The sequence below is a fragment of the Neofelis nebulosa genome, chromosome 16, assembly GCF_028018385.1.
Source record: "Neofelis nebulosa isolate mNeoNeb1 chromosome 16, mNeoNeb1.pri, whole genome shotgun sequence".
Taxonomy (NCBI): domain Eukaryota; kingdom Metazoa; phylum Chordata; class Mammalia; order Carnivora; family Felidae; genus Neofelis; species Neofelis nebulosa.
This window is the reverse complement of record NC_080797.1, coordinates 33,570,437-33,595,834: the sequence shown is the minus strand read 5'-3', so window position 1 is coordinate 33,595,834 and position 25,398 is coordinate 33,570,437. Positions and strand designations below refer to the sequence as shown.

The window sequence follows — 25,398 nt, the reverse complement described above, 5'->3', positions numbered from 1 at the left end:
CTCTCTCTCTCTCTCTGCCCGTCCCCAACCTGCTCTCTCTCTGTGTCTCAAATAAATAAATAAACATTGAAAACAAATAAATAAATAATGAATCAACATTTCTCAAGTGCTGCCATACATGAACTCAGTCTCCACTGCAGACATAATTAGCCCCATTTGGGGGGAAGATGGAGTTGAAGCTCAGAGAGGTCAAATCGGTAGCTGGCCCCTGACTTAACCCCCAAATCTCCAGGGATCCCCATTGCTTCAGGCAGCGGCCCCGGAAACCACAAATGGCTTGAATGACTCTTCGGAAGTCTGGAGACAGAGCCGTGCAAATCGAAGAATGAGCAGCAGGTCTCGGAACTGGGGGGGGGGGGGGGGGGGGGGAGAGGGGGGCGGGAGCCACAGAGGACTTCTTCATAAAGGGTTTAACTTTATTCTGTGATATTCCCCTGGAATACGAAGAAGCCAGTTGAAATCACAGCTGAGGGGACGCCCCCCCCCCCCCTTAATGCTTGTAGAACATATTTTGTCCGTCGGTATAAAGGGCGACATGCCGGATATACTGGGTTTTGGCCTACGTTTGTCGTTCAACAATACGTCGCAGACCTCCTTCTGTGCCAATAAATATACACCCAACCCTCCCCGCAGCCCCCCATCCTCCTCACCTGCCCGATTGTTTTCCACAGCACTTACCACTTTCTATCACACTACAGAATAGCTTATTTATTATGTTTATCGTCTGCCTACTTGCAACGGGCTGAATGTGACTCTTCAAGATTCCTATGGGGACGGGCGCCTGGGCGAGGTCATGATCTCGCGGCCCGTGAGTTCGAGCACCGTGGCGGGCTCTGTGCTGACAGCTTGGAGCCTGGAGCCTGCTTCGGATTCGGTGTCTCCCTCTCTCTCCGCCCCTCCCCTGCTCGCATGCTGTATCTCTCTCTCTCTCTCGTTCTCAGAAATAAAGAAACTTAAAAATAAATAAATGACATTTTTTAAAAAAGAGAAGCAAATATTCGTATGTTGAAGTCCTAACCCCCAAGGTGATGCTCTTAGGAGGTGGGGCCTTTTGTGGGGGATTAGGTTATAAGGACTCATGAAGGAGACACCAGAGAGGTCCCTCAGCCCTTCCACCACATGAGTAACATAACAAGAACAGTCTTCATGAACCAGGAGGGGGTTCTCATCAGACCCTGCACCTACCAGTGTCTTAATCTTGAATTTCCCGGGGACGCCTGGGTGGCTCAGTCAGTTAAGCCAAACTGAGGAAGCCTGGACACGAGACAGCCGGGAATCCAGAACGTGCACTGCGGTGACGAGAGAGATCGCCCGCAGAAACGCTCTGGTTCTGCCTCGAGGGGCGAAAGGGGGGGTCTAACACTCAGAGTAGTGCAGCCCCTGGTTTTCTCTTCTGCCTCTCTCCTGCCCCAGCCCCCACCCCCACCCCTCGCGACAGTTCCATGGCAGTGGCAGTGGTGACAGTGAGCCCCCTGACACCTTAACCTCTGAGGGAGGAAAACTTCTCCCTCTGATCAAAGAGCTACGGTCCCAAGGGGATAGGGGTGAGCCTGAACCCCGGGCACAGTCCCAGGAAGTGTGCAGCAGAGAGGGTGACTCACCCCCCCCCCTTTTTCTCCCCGGAGAACGAAGAAGGGAAGTCCCGGGAAGTGAGAAGCACGAAAGAAATCACACACAGGGCCAAGCAACCTGGCCAAGTTGTTCACGAGCTGAGCTCACCCCCTCAGCTGTACTCCATGGGTCGGGCCCTGAGCAGTAAACCTACGGTTCTTCCAGAAGGCAGGGAGAAATTGTGCTACAAAAAAAAAAAAAAAAGTTTGAAGAAATAATGGCTGAAAACTTCACTTCCCAGATTTGGCAAAAGACCTAAATTTACAGATCCAAGAACCTCAGTAAACCCAAACAGGACAAATTAAGAGCATACTCATACCCCTGACAGCCAAAGCCAAAAAACTCTTGGAAGCAGCCAAGGAAAAAAAGTTGTTCATCAGGAAACAACTATGCAAACGACCTCATATGTTTCACCAGAAACTGTGAGACCAGAAGGAAGTGGAATAACATTCTTCCAGTGCTGAGAGAAGCTGTCAACCCAGAATTCCATATCCAGTGAAAATATCTTCCATAATGAAAGTGAGGTTAGGAAAACCTCAGCGAGGGGCGCCTGGCTGGCTCTGTCAGTAGAGCCTGCAACTCTTGATCTTGGGGTTGTGAGTTCGAGCCCCACGTTGGGTGCGGAGGTTACTTAAAAATAAAATCTTTAGGGGCGCCTGGGTGGCGCAGTCGGTTAAGCGTCCGACTTCAGCCAGGTCACGATCTCGCGGTCCGTGAGTTCGAGCCCCGCGTCGGGCTCTGGGCTGATGGCTCGGAGCCTGGAGCCTGTTTCCGATTCTGTGTCTCCCTCTCTCTCTGCCCCTCCCCCGTTCATGCTCTGTCTCTCTCTGTCCCGAAAAAATAAATTAAAAACGTTTAAAAAAATAAATAAATAAATAAAATCTTTAAGGGGCACCTGGGTGGCTCAGTCGGTTGAGCTTCCGACTTCGGCTCAGGTCAAGATCTCGCAGTCCGTGGGTTCAAGCCCCACGTCGGGCTCTGTGCTGACAGCTCGGAGCCTGGAGCCTGCTTCGGATTCTGTGTCTCCCTCTCTCTCTGCCCCTGCCCCCCGCTTGCACTCTGTCTCTCTCGCTCTCTCAAAAATAAACGTTAAAAAATTTTAATTATAAAATAAAATAAAATCTTTATAAAAAAGAAATTTTCAGTGAAAACAAGAGCTAAGAGAATTTGCGGCCGGCATATCTACGCTCAAAGAGTTGCTGAAGGAAACTCTTCAGACAGATGTCTAAAGACACGGGCGTTTTCTCCTAAAGTTAAACTTTAGAACGTTTAGACCCTGTATGACCCAGAAATCCCACTGCAAGGCATTTATCCTAGAGAATACACGTGTCCACACAGAAACCTGTACACGAATGTTTACAGCAGCTCTATTCATAATTGCCCTAAGCTGGAAACAATCCGGATGTCCTTCAACAGGTGACTGAATGAACAAGTCACGTTACATTCGTATATTGGGTTATTTACTACTTAGCAATTAAGAGGAATGAATTCTTGAGATGCAGGATAAATTCGATTGATGCCAATGGCATTAGGCTGAGTGCACAGGCTGTCTCAAAAGGTCACATACCGTGTAATTCCAGTTATAGGACATTCTCAAAACTATGGTGATAAAGAACAGATCAGGGGCTCCTGGGTGGATCAATCAGTTAAGCCTCCGATTTCGGGTCAGGTCATGATTTCATGGTTCATGAGTTCGAGCCCTGCGTCAGGCTCTGTGCTGACAGCTTGGAGCCTGGAGCCTGCTTCGGATTCTCTGTCTCTGTCTCTGTCTCTGTCTCTGTCTCTCTCTCTGCCCTCCCCTGCTCACTTTCTCTCTCTCTCCCAAAAATAAATAAACATCAAAAAAAATTTTTAAGGGGTGCCTGGGTGGCTCAGTCGGTTAAGCGTCCAACTCAATCTCGGCTCAGGTCATGATCTCCTGGTTCATGAGTTCAAGCCCCGCATCAGGCTCTGTGCTGACAGCTCGGAGCCTGGAGCCTGCTTCGGATTCTGTGCCTCCCTCTCTCTCTGCCCCTTCCCCGCTCATGCTTTGTCTCTAGCTGTCTCTCAAAAATAAATAAATGTTTAAAAAAATTTTTTTTAAGTCAATTTTACCGTACGTTAATTTTTTTAACCACTTTCTTAAAGTTACTATCGCTAAAGAGCTCAACACAGTGCGTGGTAAATAGTAAGCTTTCAAAAAGCATTCAAATAAATTCCTGTCTTTTCGAAGCCGAGGCACCTGCCCGTATAAGGAACACAGGAGAAATGCTGGCTGGGGGCGACTTAAAGACCAGGAGAATATCCCGCTTCACTGGGGTCTGTGCCTTCATGAGGTCACCCCCTAGGTGGTGTCCCCAGATGATTTTGTGCAAGCAGAAAACAAGCGGCATGAAGATTTATGATCATCAGGTGCAAACAGCTCCCAGGAGGAGGTGAAGTGAGAAGGCACAGACTGTGGGGAGAGGGTCCAGGTGCATTTAGAGAGTGTGGGGTCTTCTAGAAGCTCAGAGTTCAGCTCCAGAGCCAGGCAAATCCTGGTTCAGACTGTGCTCCTTCCGCTCCTAGCCTCCGTGACCAAGCTGCCTCATCTCTGAGCCTCGGCTTTGTCATCTGTGAAAAGTAGATCGTAAAACTAGCCATAAAGTGTTATGATGATTTAATATGGTGTCTGTAAGATGTTCGGCACCGTTGCCAGCTCGTTGTAAATGCCCGATAAAATGCTACGCTTTATGGCTATTATTTGCAATAAAGAGATTGGCAGGATACATCCTAAATGTGAACAGAGAGTTATGTTTTGTGGAGGGATTTTTTTTTTTTTAAGATTTTATTTTTCAGAAAGCTCTGCACCCAGTGTGGGGCTTGAATGCACAACCCCGAGATCCAAAGTCACATGTTCGTCCGACTGAGCCAGCTGGGGGCCCCTTATTAGGAATTTTTTTTTTAATCCTCAACATTTCATTACCAAAAAACTTCAAAGTGGGGCGCTTGAGTGGCTCAGTCGGGTTGGGCGTCCGACTTCGGCTCAGGTCATGATCTCACGGTTTGTGAGTTCGGGCCCCGCGTCGGGCCCTGGGCTGACAGCTCGGAGCCTGGAGCCCACTTCGAATTCTGTGTCTCCCTCTGTCTGCCCCTCCCCTGCTTGCACTCTGTCTCTCGCATTGTCTCAGAGATAAATAAACATTAAAAAATATTTTTTTTTTAAAGAACAAAAAACAAAAATAAAACAAAAAAATTTCAAAGTTACAGCAAGTTGAAAAGACTGTTCAGGGAATGTTCTTAGTGAGATCCAGGATGCTTTTTCTTTCTTTTTGCTTATCCATAGTTTGTAATTTTCTACAATAGACATATATTGCCTGGATAGTGAAAAATAAATACAAGGGAGGGGAAAAGGAAAAAAACAAAAAAACAACTGTGAGGGAGAACAGGACCAAGGACAGAGTCCCATGGTTCAAAGTCACTCTCTCCCACCGACAGCCTCTGCTGTGCCATCAACTGTCTTTAGAAACGGCCCCACATCTAATTAGCAATTCTTTCAGCCATTGGGCCATTTCACCCATACATCACCCTCGTGTCCATGGGATGTCAGGAGAGATTTTGGCCAAGCGCCTTGCTGAAGTCCAGACACAAGGAGTCTATAGCACCTCCCCCACCTCCGTCCAAGTAATTCCATTAATGAGGCAAATCAGATCAACCCAGAGTAATCTGTTCTTAGTGGTTTCTGATCATGTCTTCCCCTCCACACACTTGCACACCAAGGGTGGTGGAAAAGGCACGGATTCTGGGATCAGACCGGTCTGGGTTTGAATCTCGCTTGCATCTCAGCTGGGTGACTTTGGGAAAGTTGCTTGACCTCTCTGAACCTCGCTGCAAAAAGGCAATAACAAAGCCCATGTCACAGGCTTCTTTTGATACATAAAAAAATTGGATACACCTGTCTCCCTCCCCATCCAAACTGTGGTCTCAAGGCCAAGGCCTGGGCTTCCTATCTCTGCACCCCTCCCCCAGTGCCCAGCAGAGAGGGGGACCCTCACCCCAGCCCCTGACACCCAATACCCCCTCCACTCCTCTCTCTACATCTCTGCCCCCTACGTCTCCCCCTCCCTCTCCAGAGCTCTCGCCAATTCTCTTTCCACACACTGTCCTCTCCTCACTCACCCAGAACCTCTGGCATCTCCCTGTTTCCCCCTTACCTCCCTCGCCCAGCCCAGTGACAGGCTTCACCCCTACTCCATTCCACGTCCCCTGTGCAGCCCGTGGCCTGCTCCGTGGCCCTCGGTGGAGTGGTAAAGTGCTGTCGACTCATTTGCTCAATCACTTGTTAGCAGCTTCATTAGTTCTGAGGGCTCCGTGGAAAGCCATTAGTGTGACTCAGTCTGTGTCATCCATGAGGGGAGCGGGGAGGAGACAGCAGAGCCAGGGGAAAACAGAAAACAACGCACCATCCGCCCTCCTGGTGCCTCTCGGGGAGACCGAGGCCCAGGCCAGCTGCACGGAAACTAGGGTTCCGGGGGCCTCTCCTTGACACCCCCTTGCACCTTATGAGACGCAGGGGCTGCTGTCCCCAGCCGGGAGGACCCTGGCCTGAAGCCCGTTCTAGGCCTACCTGTCCCGGCCACAGGCACCACAGACTGGCCCAAACTTCATATGAAGGGACATCTTTCTGGGGAAGAGCAACCACGGCTCCCATCAATATTTAAAGCCCCCCCACCCTTCCCGAGGTCACCCCCACTCCTGCTCTGTGGCTGGGTCCCCCCCACAAAAGCATAGCCCTCAACACCCTGCATTGAAAGGGCAGAGGTGTTTGCCCATCTGACGCCTGGATTGTGGGCACCTCGCCTACAGTGCCCTTGATTTACTTCTCTCCATCGTGGCATCCAGCCCAGTGCCAGGCTGGGAAGAGCCTCAGTAAATGTGTGTTGGACAAAGACATGAATGAGTCTCCATTTCATAGACAAAGATATGGGACACAAAGAGGTAAAGTGACTTGCCTTCCCTGACGTCACCCAATCTTGACCAGCTGGGCCTGATCAAGGACTTGATAAGGAGATCACCACATGCTCGTATACACTACTCTATGTCTACAGTGTGAACGGTGCCCCGAGATCTGATGCTCTTGTGCAGTGCACAACCTGTATGCTAGTACTTGGTGGCTTTGCTCTCAGGCAGGAGTCGGGCAAAAACAGAAGGTTTAGCCAAGGTTCTGGCCAAAGCAGGAGTACTAAGGGAACAAAACAGATTTGGGCATGTGGCAGAGACATGTGGACAATCTTTCAAGCTAATGAGATGTCAGTAAGGCGTATGCCTGAGGCTGGGCCAAGCTAGATTCTGTGCTCAACTGGGCATCTGGGCTCAACACCTAGGACCAGTCTGTTCAGTAGGCTTCCCTGGTCTGGGGGCAGCTGCTCATTTTGTCCTAGATAAGACGGTTTGTCCCTCAGACAACCTTGGGCACAGGGTGAACTAAGAAGGAGAAGAATGGTGGCGGCACCGAGTGTGGCTTCCAGCATCATGCTGAGGTCCTGAAAGCAGCTGGGAGTGGAAAACAGGGAGCCAAGGAGGGTTTAGGGGCAGAGCTACAGCCCTGGATGAAGGAGGCAGAGAGAGGGCGTGGTCACCTTCCAGGGGCTCTCCCAGGGAGGCCCCTCCCCAACTTAGCCCCCAGCTCTGGAGGCTGATCACTGTAGCACAGACCCAGCCCTGCCAGGACTGGCTTTTGGGACCCCACGGGTCTGGGTGCCTGGCCCCCAAGGAGACGAAGGTGAGACCTGATAGCGAGGGGGTGGATTAATCCCAGGGGCCTGGCTGGAGACGACACTGCTGGGTGTGAGGGTTATTACTCCGCGAGGGGTGGGGGGTGTTCATACATCAGGGGAAGAGTCCTTCAGATGCTCATCTGCACCCACTGCCCACCCTCCCATGCAAGCACGCACCCAGTTCTAGCCCTCGGGGACCTAGATGCTGCAGAGGGACACCCGCGTGCCGGTCCACCCACTCCACACCCTTCCCACCCCTCACCCCACACCCTGCCGGCCGCTGGCTGACCTCCTCGACGGTCGCACGCACGCCCCACCCTCCCGGGGGTCCTGCGCCGGCTGCCAGCCCGAGGCGAGCGGCAGGTGTTTGCACAGCTAAGTGGCGTCTGTGTACAGAGCCGGAAAGCTGCCGCGCAGCGCTTATCTCCCGCAAACACATTATCTCCCGCAACAACATCAGCGCGCCGTGCCGGAACCCCTCGCCCCGCCGCGCTCATCCGGCCAGCGCTGATAAGGACCGGAGGGAGCAGAGGGCACCCCCCCCCCACTTCCCGGCACCCCGCCGCCTCCGATCGGCCCGCGGATCCGGAAAGATGATGGGGTCACAGGAGGGCCCCAACCCGGGGAGGCTGGAGCCTCCCCAGCGCCCTGCGTCGCTGCTGCCCTGCTCCCACCCATCAGCCCTCGTCCCTCCTCTCCCAGGGCCTTGGCTACCAGCCCTGTCTGCCCTGAGCCACCTTCCCCTTGTGGCAGCGACGACACAGCCAGGGACCCATGTCTTGACCTGGATTCCCAATGGGTGGGAGCAGGAGACTCGTCAGGAATTACAGTAGTAGGAGGAGGTATGTAATTTGATCGAGGCTTAACTGGGCCGCAGGGCTGCCTGAGAAGCATTACAAGCATCTGATTTCATTTTCCCAACAATTCAGGGAAGTAGGTACTGTTATTATTCCCATTTTGCAGAGGTGGAAACTTACTTAGGTTCGAAACCTTAGCATATGGATTTGAACCTGGCACCGTCTGAACCCAGAGCCTACCCTGGCCTCCTCCTCCTAAGAGACCAGCGAGTTAGTCCAGCCTCCGCGGTTAACCGAGTTCACCGAGGAAGACGATGAGGCACATCGGGGGGAGGCAGCTGGCATCTGGATGTCAGGCACACAGTCAGGGCGCTGAGGTCACTGAAATTGATCGCCTAAGTCTAGACCGGCGACCTGGCCAGATCGTTAAATCTCGATTTTGCTCTTAATTAAATCCAGTCTGGTTGCATGAGGCGGTGGTTCTGGGCATGACTTTGTTACTCTTCCAAACTTGTACGAAAGTGCTTATATGACTTTCATAATGAAAAAGGAAAAAGCCCTCCTAAACACAAAACAAATAAAATAAATATTTTAAAAACTGTGTACGTGGGACTACGTTAATATGGAACACTTTTCAATCTAATAAAAAAACGAAGTGAAAAGGCAGGCTTTGAAATTAAGAGAATGTATTTACAACATATAAAACTAAAGAAGCATTAATTAAGATCTGGAATATATGAAGAGTACCTACAAATCAATAACAAAATGACCGAGACCCCCGTTTTAAAAAGCGAGCAAAGGTGGGGCACCTGGGTGGCTCAGTCAGTTGAGTGTCTGACTCTGGGTTTCCGTTCAGGTTATGATCTGATGGTTTGAGGGATGGAGACCCGCATCGGGCTCTGGGCTGACAGTGCAGAGCCTGCTTGGGATTCTCTCTCTCTCTCTCTCTCTCTCTCTCTCTCTCTGCCCATCCTCTGCTCAGGTGCTTGCACGCTTTCTCTCTCTCTCAAAATAAATAAATAAACTTCAAAAAAAGTGAGCAAGGACAACAATCAAGTCACCAAAAAATGTGAAAAATATTGATCCTATTTCACTATTAATCAAAGGAATACATATTAAAAGAAAGAGATACTTTTTTTCTTATTAAAAAATTGGGGGCAAAGAATTTTTTTCAATGATAATACCCAGTGCTGCCCAGGCTATGACCAGCCCCTCTGCAAACACTGGAGATGAGACCTGCAGGAGAATTTTCAGAACGCTGGCTTAGGGTAACGGGTGTCTACCTTTTATCCAGGTTTCCATTTCTGTGAAGGTAACAGTAGATATATCCAGAGGTTAAGTACAAGGATACTCAGCACAGTGGTAATTAACAAAACACACACAAAAAGGGAAACACAAAATTCCCAAATGTCCAACAATGGGTAAACTATGACACATATGAAAGACGTACTATGTTAATGGAGCCGTTAAAAATCACAGTTTTGAGGGGCGCCTGGGTGGCGCCGTCGGTTAAGCGTCCGACTTCAGCCAGGTCACGATCTCGCGGTCCGTGGGTTCGAGCCCCGCGTCAGGCTCTGGGCTGATGGCCCAAAGCCTGGATCCTGTTTCCGCTTCTGTGTCTCCCTCTGTCTCTGCCCCTCCCCCGTTCATGCTCTGTCTCTCTCTGTCCCAAAAATAAATAAAAAACGTTGAAAAAAAAAAAATTAAAAAAAAAAAATCACAGTTTTGAAAATTGTTGAATGACATGGAAATATTTAGGACATATGCTTACAGGTGAAAAAAGCTGAGTACAAAAAAAAATTGTAGCGGCACCTGGGTGGCTCAGGCAGTTGAACATCCGACTCTTGCTTTTGGTTCAGGTCATGATCCCAGGGTCATGGGATCGAGCCCCTGGCCGGCTCCAAGCTGAACATGGAGACTGCTTGGGATTCTCTTCCTGTCTCCTTCTCTCCCTCTACCCCACTCACACACACACACTCTCTCTCTCTCTGTGTCTCTCTCTCAAAATAAAAACTTTAAAAAATTGTATAGGGGTGCGTGGCTGGCTCAGTCAGAAGAGCATCCGACTCTTGATCTTGGGGGTTGGAGTTCCAGCCCCATGTTGTGTGTAGAGATTATTTAAATCAATTTTTTTAAAAATTAAAAAAAATAGTACATACAGAAAGGCTCCAAGTCCCCCCCTCTCTCTTTCTCATATATATATACATATATATGTATATATATATACACACACATACATATATATACATATATACATATGTGTATATATACACATATATGTGTACACGTATATGTGTATACACGTATATGTGTATATACGTGTATATGTGTATACACATATACACATACACATATACGTGTATATACATATATACACATGTGTATATATACATATATACACAAACACATATACGTGTATATATACATATATGTATATATACATATATGTGGGTATATATATATATATATATATGGAAGGAAATCCCTCAGAGATATTCTATACATAAAAATGTCAAGGAGGGGCGCCTGGGTGGAGCAGTCGGTTAAGCGTCCGACTTCAGCCAGGTCACGATCTCGCGGTCCGGTCCGTGAGTTCGAGCCCCGCGTCGGGCTCTGGGCTGATGGTTCGGAGCCTGGAGCCTGTTTCCGATTCTGTGTCTCCCTCTCTCTCTGCCCCTCCCCCGTTCATGCTCTGTCTCTCTCTGTCCCAAAAATAAAAAAAATTAAAAAAAATAAAAAATAAAAAAAACGTTGAAAAAAAAATGTCAAGGATAGTTGTCTCTTGGGATGGAACTACAGGTGATTTTTTCTTTATATTTTTATGGAATTTTTATAGTTTGCAATGGATATTACTTTTATAATCAGAAAAGTTGTAACTGAGAAAATTAAAAACAAAAGAAATAAGAACAGAAAAAATGTATAATCCATCAAACATTGTTCTCTTTGTTTTCTCGGCACCCTAGCCCGGGCGAGGGAACCGTACTTTTGAAGTTTGCTCTGGGGGAGGAGACCCCACTTCCTCCTCCCAGGGCCCCAGACTTCCTGAAAGCTGCCCCAGGCTGGTCACCTCCCCCCCCCCCCCCCCCCGCAGGGACTTCTACCCTGGCCCACAGGTGTCTCACCCAAACCCCACCTGCTGCCATCCCCTTCTTTCCTGCCTGCCTTCTGCATGGCGGGAATTCGTCCTATCCCCCAGCTCCCTGTCCCCTCTCCCTCCATCTTGTCAGCCCCAGGACTATAACTTAATGTCTTCCACTGACACCTTCCTACCCTAGTCCCAAAGCCCGGCCCCCCCCCCTCCCCCCTGCAGCCTCTAGCCAGGAATGAGACCTGAGGAAGGACCAGAGCCCAGAAGGGCTGTGGTCTCAGCAAGGAAAGCGCCTGCGCCAGGCTCAGTGCCTGGGAGGAGCAGAGACTCAAGATTGACCAGGATTGGGCAACACGGTGGGCCCTTGGCCCATAAAGGGAGGTGAGCGCCCAGGTCTTTTTCTCCTGATGACATATGCCCAAGTGTCTGTCCCAGAGGGATGGCATTTGGGGTGTCTGAGGAGGAGGCTAGGTGCCCCCATTGCTCCCGTGGTTCTCCCCGGGTTTCTTGCAGTCCAAAGGGAAGAGTCATTTGAGGACTGTGGCCCCAGACGGACCTAAAGTGGAATCTCAATTCTATAGCCCACTGATTTTGTCTCTCTGAGCCTCAGTTTTCTCACCTGTAAATGGGAATAAGAATAATATCCTTGCAAGGTCATTGTAAGGAGCACAGAAAATGGAGCAGAAACACAGAGGAGGTGGCCATGAACCCGACCCACGGCTGTTACACCTGCCCCAGCACTCGGAACTGTGTGCCACTGTCAAGGGAGTCTGCGCACCCCTGCCCCTCCATCCGGTGCCCCGCTCGCAGGTGGATGCACTGTTGTGCCCAGCCACCACAAACTGGCTTTCGAATCCCAGCTCCGCGTGTCTGCTGCAAGCTAGGCACACTGCTAAGCATTTTACATTTACTCCCCATGGCCATCCCATAAGGTCTGCGTTGTCAGCTCCGTGTTACTGATAAGGCAACTGAAGCTCAGAGAGGTTAAGCAACTTGCCCCAGGTCCCACAGCAGGTAAACGGATACCAGGGCGGAAGCTCAGGCCAGTGTGGCCCCAGGCCCAAGCTCTTTCCTCTGTCTCAGGCCGTCCTCATGGAGCCAGACGCCCGCCCATTCCTCGGGTCTCTGTGTCCACGCCTGTGGGGGTCAGCACAGATGTAGGTGACTGTGGTTCTGAAGCCATGTCTCTATTACCAATATGCCCAGACCGCGCAGAGCTCTCCCCGCCTCCACCCTTATTAATTACACCAGGAGCCACCCCAGGAAATCAGGCCTCCCTCCCTGCAACCCCTGCTGCTCTGTGGCTTAATTACTTCTCCTCCTGGCTGTAATGAATGTCTCTGAGCCCCTGAGACAGGAAACTTCATCAGGAACAGCCGCCTCCGTGATTCAGCCCTGCCTCCCCCAGCCCTGTCCCTTTGAACCCAGACGGCGGCTCAGCCTCTGCCCCATCTCCGACCTAGTCCCAGCTTCAGCTACAGAGGGCATCTGGGGGTGGGAGGCTCCTTCCGGCCTTCAGCCTCCCTGCCCCCCCCCCCATGGAATGCAGGCCCTAAAACCAGACCACAAGGGGTCTGCCCCAGACTGGGGGCGGGGGGGGGGGGGGGTCCAGATCCTCAGTCCCTCATCCAGCAATCTGCCCAGAGGCATTGGAGCAGACAGCTCAGAATGGCAGCTCCTCCTGGTTTTCTGCACACCCACACCCGCAGGGGGCAGCACAGAGAGATCATTCTTTCCTCTTATTCATTCACCCCACATTCCAGGAGCACCTATTCTGTGCCAGTCCCTGCCCCAGGCACCGGGAACACGACAGGGAGCAAGGCAGACAAGATGCGTGCCTTCTAGGAACTTATGGTCCAGCCAGAACAAAGCCCAAAACAAGGGAACAAGCAGATAAATAAAACTACTCTTGACTCTTGAACGACATGGGTTTGAACTATACGATCCACTTACTTGCAGGCCTTTTCAATAAATACAGTACAGCATCGTAAATGTATTTTACATTTCTTCTTTATGATTTTCTTTTTTTAATAATTTTTCTTCTTTATGTATTTACATCTTTATGGTTTTCTTTTTTTAATAATTTTTTTTCATTTTTTAAAGTTGCTTTATTTTGAAAGAGAGAGAGAGAGGGAGAAAGAGAATGAGTGAGGGAAGGGCAGAGAGAGGAGAGAGAGAATCCCAAGCAGGCTCTGCGCTGTCCGTGCAGAGCCTCTTGAGGGGCTCGATCCCATGAACAGTGAGATCATAACTTGAGGCAGAATCAGGTCTCAGACGTTTAACCAACTGAGCCACTCTGGCGTCCCAATAACATTTTCTTTTCTCCAGCTTACTTTATTGTAAGAACACAATATAGTGTAATTATAACACACAAAATATGTGTAATCGACTGTTTATGTTATCCATAAGGCTTCCGGTCAACAGTGGGCTATTAGTAAAGTTTTGGGGGAGTCAAAAATCATACATAGATTTTTGACTGTGCAGGGGGTTGACATCCCTAACACCCGCGTCGTTCCACAGTCAACTGTATTTTTTTTAAGTGACTTTTTAAAACATTTTTTTAAGTTTATTTTGAGAGAGACAGAGAGTGCAAGTGGGGGATGAGCAGAGAGAGAGGGGGAGGGAGAGAATCCCCAGCAGGCTTCACGTTGTCAGCGCAGATCCCGACTCGGGGCTCCAACTCACAAACCATGAGATCCTGACCTGAGCTGAAACCAAGAGTCAGACCCGGAAGCAACTGAGCCACCCACATGTCCCAGGGGTCAACTGTATTTATAGGGAGGGGGGAAAAGTGGGAGCTGAGATGGAGTGATAGCTTGAGTAGCAGGGATGGGCAGAGAGAGAGATGCCACATTCACTTCCAGCCCATCCTGTTCAATCCCTACATCAGAAGTCCTCCAGCTGTCTTCCCTACATCCTTTGTACTTCAAGGCCAACCTGTGGATTATCGCCTCCAATCACCCAGGGCTTCGGCTACATACCCACCCTACCTATCACCTCAAACAACCAGAGGGAAGAGAGACGGTTCTCACTGTGGGAGCCTGAGCCACCATGTCAGGAAAGAGGACAGCAGAATGAAGACAGTATTCCCTGCAGCCACTCAACATCCCCTTTCTGTCTCTCTACCCTCCCACTGGGGTCCTCCATCCCCCCCCGCCCCAGCCCATTACTGAAGTAATTTCCAGGCAGGCTCAAGAGTTACACGTAAAAGTAAACTGAACCATAGAAAATCGGGAAGAAAGAACAACCAGACCTCTCGAGGGAAGAGATCTTCGTGAGTGTAAAGAAAGCACGGGACGAAATCATAGAGGAAGGTCACCAACCTTGCCCACAGAAGCGTTAAACGCATGTGTGCGTCATAAACACGTAACTGAAATTACACACGAACCGCTTCTCTTTGCCAAGCTCACTTCTCACCCGTCCTAGATCCAGCCGGCCGGGAACTTTCCCTCACCTCGCCCCCACCCTTCACCTTACCCAGTGTGGATTGGCTGTTGCCCCTGAATGTTCCCCGCCCCCCCCCCCCTCCCGGCCGCTCCATGTTCTATCAAAGCACAGATGACACTGTGTTGTGAGTGTTGGTTTCTATTTCGATCCTCGTGGTCCGTGGGCACTTGGACATCTTATTGATTTTATAATCTCCATGCCCAGCACACAGACTTTCCAGAGTAGAATTAAGTGTTTTGCTGAATATCTGTTATATTTTCTCCTGCCCTAGGTTTTTGTTTTTGTTTTTGTTTTTTTTTTATGTAGCAAAAGACACATAACAGACACCAGAAAAATACACATAATGCAAAATTTACCACCTTAATTTTTGGAGGAAACGCCAGCCTGTTTCCATAGCAGTTACACCGCTTCACATTCCCGCCAACAGCGCACAGGGATTCCAATTTCTCCGCATCCTCACCGACACTTGTTATTTTCTGGTGTTTTTGTCAGTAGCCATCCTAACGTGTGTGAGGTGGCCTTGCTGTCGTTTCGATGTGCATTTCCCAACCAGCCGTTTTTATTTCTATTGATTTTTAAATATGAAACTTATTGTCAAATTGGTTTCCATACAACACCCAGTGCTCTTCCCAACAGGTGCCCTCCTCAATACCCATCACCCACCCTCCCCTCCCTCCCACCCCCCATCAACCCTCAGTTTGTTCTCAGTTTTTAAGAGTCTCTTATGTTTTGGCTCCCTCCCTCTCTAACCTCTTCCCCCGCCCCCCCCCCCATGGTCTTCTGGTAAGTTTCTCAGGATCTACATAAGAATGAAAACATATGGTATCCGTCTTTCTCTGTATGACTTATTTCACCTAGCATAATGCTCTCCAGTTCCATCCACGTTGCCCAACCAGTCGTTTTTAAATGAAAGAGCCAACAGACTAAAAAAAAAAAAAAAAAAAAAAATCCATATGGCAGATATGAGAAGGGGTTTTTATCTTTTTTTAAGTTTATTTATTTTTGAGAGAGAGCATGAGCAAGGGAGGGGCAGAGAGAGAGAGAGGGAGAGAGAGAGAATCCCAAGCAGGCTCCACGCTCTGTGCGGAGCCCGACTCAGGGCTCGATCCCACGACCGTGAGATCATGACCTGAGGCAGAATCAGGACTCAGACATTTAACCAACTGAGCCACCCAGGCGCCCCAGAAAAGGCTAATGCTTTATATGTGAAGTGACTATACAGATCTCGAAGTAAAACATTAGGGTCCCCAAAAGATAAATGGATATGAACAGACAACTCCGAAAGAGGAAAGGTAACACTGAACAAATGGCATCCCTGGTAACCCAAAAAGACAAAACAGAATACCGTGCTTTACCTGGTAAGATTTCAAGATTTAAAAATAAATAAAATTGGGGCGCCTGGGTGGTTCAGTCGGTTGAGCTTCCGACTTCAGCTCAGGTCACGTTCTCAAAGTTCGTGAGTTTGAGCCCCACACGGGGCTCGCTGCTATCAGCCCAGAGCCCGCTTTGGATCCTCTGTCCCCCTCTCTTTCGGCCCCTCCTCGGCTCACTCTCTCTAAAAAATGAAGACACATTTAAAAAAAGAAAAAGTATTTACACACTTTAACCTAGGAATTCAGTTTCTGGACACTTACTGAAATAGACTTCTTTCAGCAATAGAAGCACAAAAATGTGTACCTCGGTTTATTTATCACAGGGAAAACTTGGAAGCATCGTAAATATCTAACAACAGCACGTTCAATATTAAATTTTAATAGATTCCTATAGTGTTAACATCACGCAGTCGCCCAAAAGGTGATTATGAATTATATGAGATGAGAAGCTGTCTTGGATTCTAAGTGGGAAAAGCAGGATACAAAATGTTACCTGCAAAATAAGCTCTCAGCCCGGAAAAAAATAAATAAATAAATAAATAAATAAGGGTAGTAAGCGTGTGTACAAATATACAGCAGAGCATGCAACTCTTGATCTTGGGGTTGTGAGGTGGCCCTGTGGACGCCTCCCTCTAGGACTTCCAGTCTCCCCACCTGTGAGACCATACATTTCTGCTATTTCAAGTCACCCGGGCTGTGGTTCTTTGTGAGGGCAAGCCTCAGAAACTAATACAGGACCTACTATGGAAAATGTGTCTGGGGGCGCCTGGGTGGCACAGTCGGTTAAGCGTCCGACTTCAGCCAGGTCACGATCTCGCGGTCCGTGAGTTCAAGCCACGCGTCAGGCTCTGGGCCGATGGCTCGGAGCCTGGAGCCTGCTTCCGATTCTGTGTCTCCCTCTCTCTCTGCCCCTCCCGTGTCTCCCTCTCTCTCTGCCCCTCCCCCGTTCATGCTCTGTCTCTCTCTGTCCCAAAAATAAATAAAAAATGTTGAAAAAAAATTAAAAAAAAAAAAAGAAAATGTGTCTGATATCCTTTTTTTTTTTTTTTAATGTTTTATTTATTTTTGAGAGAGACAGAGCACAAGCGGGGGAGGGGCAGAGAGAGAGGGAGGCACAGAATCCCAAGCAGGCTCCAGGCTCTGAGCTGTCAGCACAGGGCCCGATGCGGGGCTCGAACTTATGAATCATGAGATCACGACCTGAGCGGAAGACCCACGCTTAACCGACTGAGCCCACCCAGGTGCCCTTGTTTCTGCCATCCTAAGTGAAGATGAGGAAAATAATTATAGGTGCACAATAACACAACCGTATTTGTTTGTTTGTTTAATGTAGAAGAAGAGCTTGGAAAGAAATAGACCAAAGGCAAACAGCAGCTATATTAGTAGACTAGGGAGGTTTTATTTATCCAGTTTTCAGTAATTTTCCTAGATTACTTACAAAAAAATGCTTTTAATGTTTATTTTTGAGAGAGAGGGCGCGCGCAGGGGAGGGGCAGAGAGAGGGAGACAGAGGTTCCAAGGCGGAAGTTGCCACGTGTGGACAGCAGAGAACCCCGTGTGGGGCTGGAACTCACCGACGGGGAGAGGGGGGAGATCATGACCTGAGCCAAAGTAGGCTGCTTAACCGACTGAGCTACCCAGGCGCCCCCTAAATTACTTTTATGATGAAAAAAAAGAAGTGTTTGGTTTGTTTGTTTGCTCTTAAGTATACCCTAAACACGTAACCACCAGCTCCTCTTCCAGCCCCACCCTCAGGCCTCCGGTCTCTGCCTGGGGTCCCCCACCTCCGCCCCACCCCTGAACTTGCAGGAGCCCAACTGAGGTCGGGCCACTCTGCTCCTCCAAGCCCTGGTCTCCTCAAGCCGCACCCACACCACTGGCCTCCCTTCCCTGGGCTTTTCCCTTCCGTGCCCTGGCCTGGCGGGCTCGGGAACGCTGGTACTTTCCCTGGGGTTTCTCAGTCCGACAGGCAAAGACCAGCGAGTCACCGGTGAATCGGAAGGGAAGCCAGCTTTCTCCCCACAGAGAACAGGAAACAAAAGACCCCTGCAGTGGGAGGGACCGTCTTGCTCTAAGCAAGCCCGAGGCCACTCTGTGAGGCTGGGACTCCAACGCATGGGGTCTGACCCCAGATGAAGGCAAGGGGGCCCAAGCCCTGCCCCGGGATTCACTCGCCCAGCACCCTCCCCGGTCCATACTGGGAGAGCCCTTCATGTGTCCCGACTGAGGACGGCTGAGCCCCTTCTTCCCACCTTTGCTCCCAGTAAAACCTCCCACTCCTCTCAATGCCTTTGCCCCTGACTCTCCCTTTGGCTGCACCCTCAATCGCCCACCCTCCCCTCCCCCCCCACCTTCCCTCCCCTCCCCTCCCCTCCCCACCTCCCTTGCCCTCCCATCCCCCCACCCTGGGCTGGTGGTCTTCAAGCAGGAGGGTTGGGGTTTCGAGATGCGATGCGACAGCGACGCGTGAAGATGGGGTGGCTCTGGAAGGGTGTTGGCTGGGATGGGGGCAGCCAGAACCCGGAGGGAGGGGCGGCAAGCCTAGGCACCAGGGGACCAAATGTCAACACCCCCCCCCCCCCCCGCCCAACCCGCTGCCCAGGGTGGGTTTTCAATCGCCCCCTTGAGCAGAGCGGATCGCTGTAACTTCAGAAGTAGCGCACCTCGTGCCTCCAGGCCGGGCCGAGACTGCCCTCTCGTGGCAAGAGTGTGTAATTACAATCTGCGGGCGCACGACGGAACCCGCGTCCTTATCCACTGAGGACAGGTGGGGTACCGCCCAGAGTCCCCTGAGTCCAGGAGGCTGGCTGTTCAACTCCAGGAGAGTTTCCTAAGCCCTGATACCCCACAATCGCTGCCTACACGTTAACTTCACCTTGGGACATGCGTATATTAAGATGAGCCATATGAAACGTCCATTTGCTGACTTCTGGCATATAAAAACACAAAAATATACAAAAGTCACACATGAACTCTGCCCCACACCTCACCCTTCACACATGCTAAACCCTCAAACACACACACACACACACACACACACACACACACACACACGAGTGCCTCTACACATTCCTCTTTCCTCTGGGGGACACACACATGGGTATCCCTCCAGGGCTCTCATCCACGGGCCAGAAAGTACCACCCAGGACTACTGCCTCACCCACGAGCCCCACACAACACCCAACCCCCACAAAGCCGTAACCATGTCACCCCGAGTCCAGCTCCTCCCCAGCGTCTTCACCTCTTCCTTGGCCTCAAACTCACCAGGGACATCCCCATATTGAATGCCACCTCTCTTGACCTCTAGGGGCCAGCCCACATCTCTGCTCCAATACTTTTCAGATTTTAATGCCCACAGAATCCCCTGGGGACCTCATTAAAATGCAGATGCTAATTCAGTAAGCCTAGAGAGGGCCCCAGATTCCTCATTTCCAACCAGCTCCCAGGTGATGCCGTGAACCATACTTTGAACGATGAGGTTCTGTTTCTTTCTCCAGCCACAATTCCCCCAGGATTTCCTATGGGCTCAGCCTAGGCCCCTCTCCAACCACTTGCTTCCTGGCTTTCCCACCCTATGTCCCCTTCCCATCCCACTGAAATGGAAAAGTCACGCGTGAGTGAAGCCAATAGCCTTTTCTCAGGATTTGAAGCATCTGTGCCCCTTCCTTCTTGAAACATCTCCCCCTATGGATTCTGGGTGATTTCTGGCGGGCCCCCTTCTACCTCTCCATGTGTTCTTCCCTTTCTACAGCCCCTCTCTGGCAGCTCCTGGCCACACTCAGGGCTTCATCCATCACCTGCTCCAGGGCCTCGCCAGCCCTGACCTCTCTCCTGAGCTCCAGGATCCTTTTCCACGCGTCTGCTAGGAAGCTCCACTTGTGCCCTGAAAGCACTTGACCTCCACTTGTCTAAAATCCACTCCTAGGATCTCTGTACTAATGGTAACACCTACTTCATGGTGTTAGTGTGGGAATTAAATTACGTGAATATGTATCATGGGCTTAGAATAGCACCTGAGGAAGGGTTTGCCATTATTACCTTCAAGACAGCAGCCTTTTCTAAATACCCCCAACCCCCAGAGATGCTAAACTGTAGGAAGACTTCCTATCATAGGGTTATCATAAGGTATGGACAAATTCTCCCCCCGCCCCCGCCCCCGCTTTCTGTGTGTGTGTGTGTGTGTGTGTGTGTTCTGTCACCTCAGAGGTCTCGATCAGACGCTAACGGGTCTGCAGGTCTGCAATAACTCCCTCACACTGCTGATGGTTTCCTCCTTTTAGCAACCCCCCAGAGCAGCAGCCAGAAAGAGAGGCAGAGAATAGGGAGTCCCCTGCTGGACAAGAGGCTCATGGCACACTTGGAATTGAAACACTCATAAATTATGTATTTGTGGAGTATTTACCATTTCACACATTTGTGCCTTGAAGGCAAACTACTCATGGAAGAAGCAAACTAGCTTTTACTGAGTGTTTACATGTCAGGCTGGTAACTTGCACATATGGGAATTCACCGAACTTTTTTTTTCATCCGTCTTATCATACATAGGAGTCAGGAGATAGTATAATGAATCCCCTGTGCCCGCTGTCCAGTTTCAACAGATATCAAGTTCTGACTCATAGTCAGTCCCGTTGCACCTGTTCCCCCACCCTGCCTTCTCCCCTCCAGGGGTATTTTCAAGCAAATGCGACACATGTTACCATTTCATCTATAAATATTCAGTATGCACGCTAAAATCCTTGGAGTAGTTTTTAAAAAACATAACACAGGGGCGCCTGGGTGGCGCAGCCGGTTAAGCGTCCGACTTCAGCCAGGTCACGATCTCGCGGTCCGTGAGTTCGAGCCCCGCGTCAGGCTCTGGGCTGACGGCTCGGAGCCTGGAGCCTGTTTCCGATTCTGTGTCTCCCTCTCTCTCTGCCCCTCCCCCGTTCATGCTCTGTCTCTCTCTGTCCCAAAAATAAAAAAAATAAAAAAAATTTAAAAAAAAAAATAAAAATAAAAATAAAAAACATAACACACAATCATAGCACACCTAAAAATTAATAGCTCAAATATCCCATGTGCAAAAAATTTTTCCAATTGTTGAATTTTTTACGGCTTGTTTCAGTCAGAATCCAAACATGGATTAAAAGAGACTTTTTTTTTAAGTTATTTATTTTGAGAGAGAGAGAGAGAGAGAGAGAGAGCCGGTGTGCATGAGCAGGGGAGGGGCAGAGAGAGAGGGAGAAAGAGAGAATCCCAAGCAGGCCCTGCACTGTCAATGCAGAGCCCAATGCGGGGCTCAAACCCACACACCATGAGATCGTGACCCGAGCCCAAATCAAGAGTCAGATGCTTATCCAACTGAGCAACCCGGGTGCCCGGAGACTTTCAAAAACATCTTTTTGGGGCACCCAGCTGGCTCAGTCTGTAGAGCATACAACCCTCCATCTCAGAGTCGTGAGTTCAAGCCCCACACTGGGTTTAGAAATTACTTCATTGAAAAAAAACACATCTTTTCATCCAATTCCACCTTTCCTACTCTTATAATTTACTGGTTGAAGAAACCAGGGCGTTTGTGTCCCACAGGGGGGATTTTGCTGACTGTATGCCCATAGAGAACTTTTCACCTTCACTACTACGTAAAGAGACTTAAGCTTTGTTCTCTTCCCCCCTCTTACAGGTGACAAAAGGGAGGCTCCGAGAAGTCCAATGCCTTGCCCAAACCTTTGCAGCCAAGAAAGTGGCAGATTCCAGCCTCCTGAGCCAGGGCAAGTGGGACTACATCTTCAGAGCGCCCCGCTCACTACCTGACGCATAGCGTGTGCTCACAAGACTGTGGCTGGTGCAGAAGGCCTTCGTACATTCCCACTGGGCTCGGCCCCCTCACAGATGGAGAGCCACCTTGGGGCCACCTGCGCAGTCCTGGGGCCAGTCCCATGACACAGACCCCACAGAGCCAGGTCTCCCTTTCCACAGGCCCCTACCTCTTTTTTTCTGCCTTCTGCTCGTTCATCCATTCGTTCGTTCGTTCCATAAACATCTACTGGACACTTCTCCCGCGCCAGGCACCATTGAGGCACGTGAACGAGTACAGCTCTGTGCCTCTGCACGTGGGTGGATGGATGTGCTCTCAGGAAGGGTGTCTGTTTCTACCTCTGTATGGTGTGTGTGTGTGTGTGTGTGTGTGTGTGTGTGTGTGTACAAAAGTCTGTACATTCATGTCCCAGATCTGAGTGTCCCTGTAGCTGTCCATGACGACAGCTGGGTGTTGTGCTCAAGGCTGAGGGCCCCCCGCTGAGGGGAAGTATCCGGAGGGTTCGGAAGGTTGTGTCTGTTCCCCAGCATCTCCAGGACCCAGGGCCTGGTGAGGGAAGACCGGAGCCCGATTCCGGGCACGGTGACATTTTTTGCCTTGAAAAACGAAAAAAGGGCCCGCTTCAGAGGGGAACAAAGAAAATTCGAGCTGCGGGGAGCGCCTGGGTGGCTCAGTCGGTTGAGAGTCTGACTTCTGCTCGGGTCATGATCTCACGGTCTCTGAGTTCGAGCCCCGCGTCCGGCTCTGTGCTGATGGCTCGGAGCTTGGAGCCTGCTTCGGATTCTGTGGCTCCCTCTCTCTCTGCCCCTCCCCTGCTCATGCTCTGTCTCTCTGTCTCTCTCTCTCTCTCTCTCTCTCTCTCTCTGTCAAAAATAAATAAACATTAAAAAAAAAAACATAAAGAAAATTCGAGCTGGAACCCCAGACTGACAGTGATCCTGCAGACCTTCTATTCAGAGCGGTAGGGTCAGGTAGGGGTGTTGACTTCATACACCCACATCCATCCCCCCCACAAAGCAGGGTCAGTTTTCCAACCAGAGGCTGGCCTTACCCCAGGGAGAGGCAGTGGGGACACAGTGGCCCCAGGGTCATTGGGCCTGGAGTTAATCATCTACCCAGGGTATCCCTGGGCCCATTGGCTGCCTGGGGACACGGCCCTCTGGGCTAACACCCAAAGCAGTGGGAAGCAGCTCCCCAGCCAGGGTCTGCCCCACTGGCCCAGGGGCAATGGGGTTGATGCTGTTGGCTACTGACATGAGTGATCCCCAGTCTGAGGAGGGAGACAATCATCCCTGCCCTCAGGGGAGCCCCAGTCTGAAGGGAGAAACCCATCCTTGCCCTCACATAGGCCCTGAGTTGGCAGGAGGCAGGCCTCAGCTGCAGCGCGGCGGGGAGCGGGGGGGGGGGGGGGGGGGGGGGGGGGGGGGCCTGGAAGGGGCGTACATTTGGGAGGGGAGGAATGAAGAGAGGCCAGGGCTGAGGCGGAGAGACCCAGCCAGCGTAGCAGAGGTGGGAGAAACAGAGAAGGAGGAATCCTGTGCGGGGAGGGGCCAGGGAGGGTGGGAGCTCAGATGAGGGGCTTGGAAAATGATTAGGCCCCCTGGAGCTAGGACCACCTCTTCTGATGGATTCTGGGAAGTGTAGGAAAGTAGGGAGTGGGCAGCAGTAAGTGGGAAGAGAAAGAAGGCCCTAGAGGTGACCCCACAGTAGGGGGTACAGACTCTCCATGCTTCACTGTCTAATGAAACCCGGAATTTCCAAGTAGAAAAATGGAAAAGTCAGTGGAAGAGGTTACAAGTTCAACTCCGACCCCTCTGCCAGGAGGCTCTTGCCTGGGACAGTGCATGCATGTGCTGGCTGTGCACATGTGTTGGTGCGTGCATGAGGGTGTTGGCAGGAGATCCCGGGAAGGGTGTGCTCACCCAGCATCCTCCGGGAGACTCAGGAGAGAAGCAGCTCGGGCCACGACTCGCCATTCAGGCAGCGCCCCGAGAGTCCTGACTCCCAGCACCGGGAGTGTAGAGCTGGGTAGAAGGAAGGGAAGAGCAGTGGTGAGAACTCAGGATGACTAGCCTCTGGCCATGACACTAACAGCTGGGTGACCTTGGTCAAGTCACTGCTCCTCTACAGTTGGTGTCCTACTCTACAACAGCAGAGAGTGGGACTCCCAGTGTACCTGAATGCAGGATGTGTCCAACTGATAGTGTACCCCGAGCTTTCTCGGGCAGCGGGTGGATACAATATCAAGTAACAATGAATCATATTTTGTGAAAGTTGTCGCTGTCCTTTTCAACTCTTAAGAGCATGGATCTGGAGCAGACCTGCTTTGTTTGAAAGAGCAGCTCCCCTGCTAATGAGCTGAATGACCTTGACCCTCACATATTTCTGTGCCTTGATTTCCTCAGCTATAAAATGGGCATTATAATGATACCCATCCCGGAGTCATTGTGAGGACTACATATGAAGTGCTTTGCCCAGTGCCTGCCATTCTACATGTGTTGGCTGTTTTTTGACCCAGGAGAAAGTCTCTCGGGGGCCCAGGGGACCTCTGACATTGGGCACCTGCCAGCCTTCTGTGTTACCAGCAGAGCAGGAAACACTATCCAGCTAGAATTTAATATTTTATTCTGGCTTTATTCTTAAGGCTTTCTTCTGTTTAGAGCAAGTGATACTGGCCTTCTAGTTACAATTTCGATAGGGATAAATTTTAAACTTGAAAACTTTAATACTAGGGGTGCCTGGGTGGCTCAGTTAAGCATTGGACTCTTGGTTTTGGCTCAGGTGGGTTCAGGGGTTCCAGCCCCAAAGTAGAGCTCCACGCTGGCAATGTGGAGCCTGCTTAGGATTCTCTCTCTCTCCGACACCCCCTTTCAAAATAAATAAATAAATAAACTTTTAGATAGGTGGATAGATAGATAGATAGATAAAAACTGTATTACTAATAAGGATGATTTACCCGCTGGTTCCCTTTCCCATCAAATCTGAACACTGGTTTTGGTGATCATAAGAGGAGGAAGAGAAACACTGAAGCTGGTCTCACAGTGCTTATGGTCTGGTATATAACCCATGGGCTAGTTTCAAACAAGGTAAAAAAAAAAAAAATAGGGCTGGCTGAGTCCGTTGAGCCTGGGACGTTGGGTGGGAGGGGGCACTTCGGGTCCTCTGTCCCCCTCTCTCTGCCCCTTCCCTGCTCTCTCTCAAAAATAAACGATTTTTTAAAAATTTAAAAAAATAAGGGGTGATCTGAGGATATGACAAAATTCTTCAAAGTGGTACCCAACGTCTGGAGCTTGGCATACCCTGGTAATCCCATAATTCCTGATCTTCTTTGAACTCAGAGGACAGGACAGAGGCACACCCGACCTCCAGCAGAGAGCTGGCACTCCCCCCACTCTCCTTCCACTCTTCCCCACCTCTCCTTCAGGTCTCCTTCCTCAGTCCCACGGTAACTGCCACTTTGCTCTCCCCTCCTGCCCTCATCGGACTCCCCTTTAATCATCCAGAACCCCGCAGACTGCCAAAGCCAGTCAGGGTCCCCCGAGCCCTTCCTGGA

General features: G+C 50.4%; 1 protein-coding gene and 1 non-coding gene across 2 annotated transcripts in view; one reads left to right on the top strand and one right to left on the bottom strand.

Moving 5' to 3' along the window:
* Positions 1–25,398, bottom strand: part of TMEM101 (transmembrane protein 101) — a 41,980-nt gene that overhangs the window by 7,504 nt on the left and 9,078 nt on the right. The gene's annotated exons all lie outside the window — the stretch shown is intronic.
* Positions 24,800–24,932, top strand: LOC131498638 (small nucleolar RNA SNORA61). Its single transcript, XR_009255519.1, has one exon. It is a non-coding gene; the product is annotated as a small nucleolar RNA SNORA61 (small nucleolar RNA).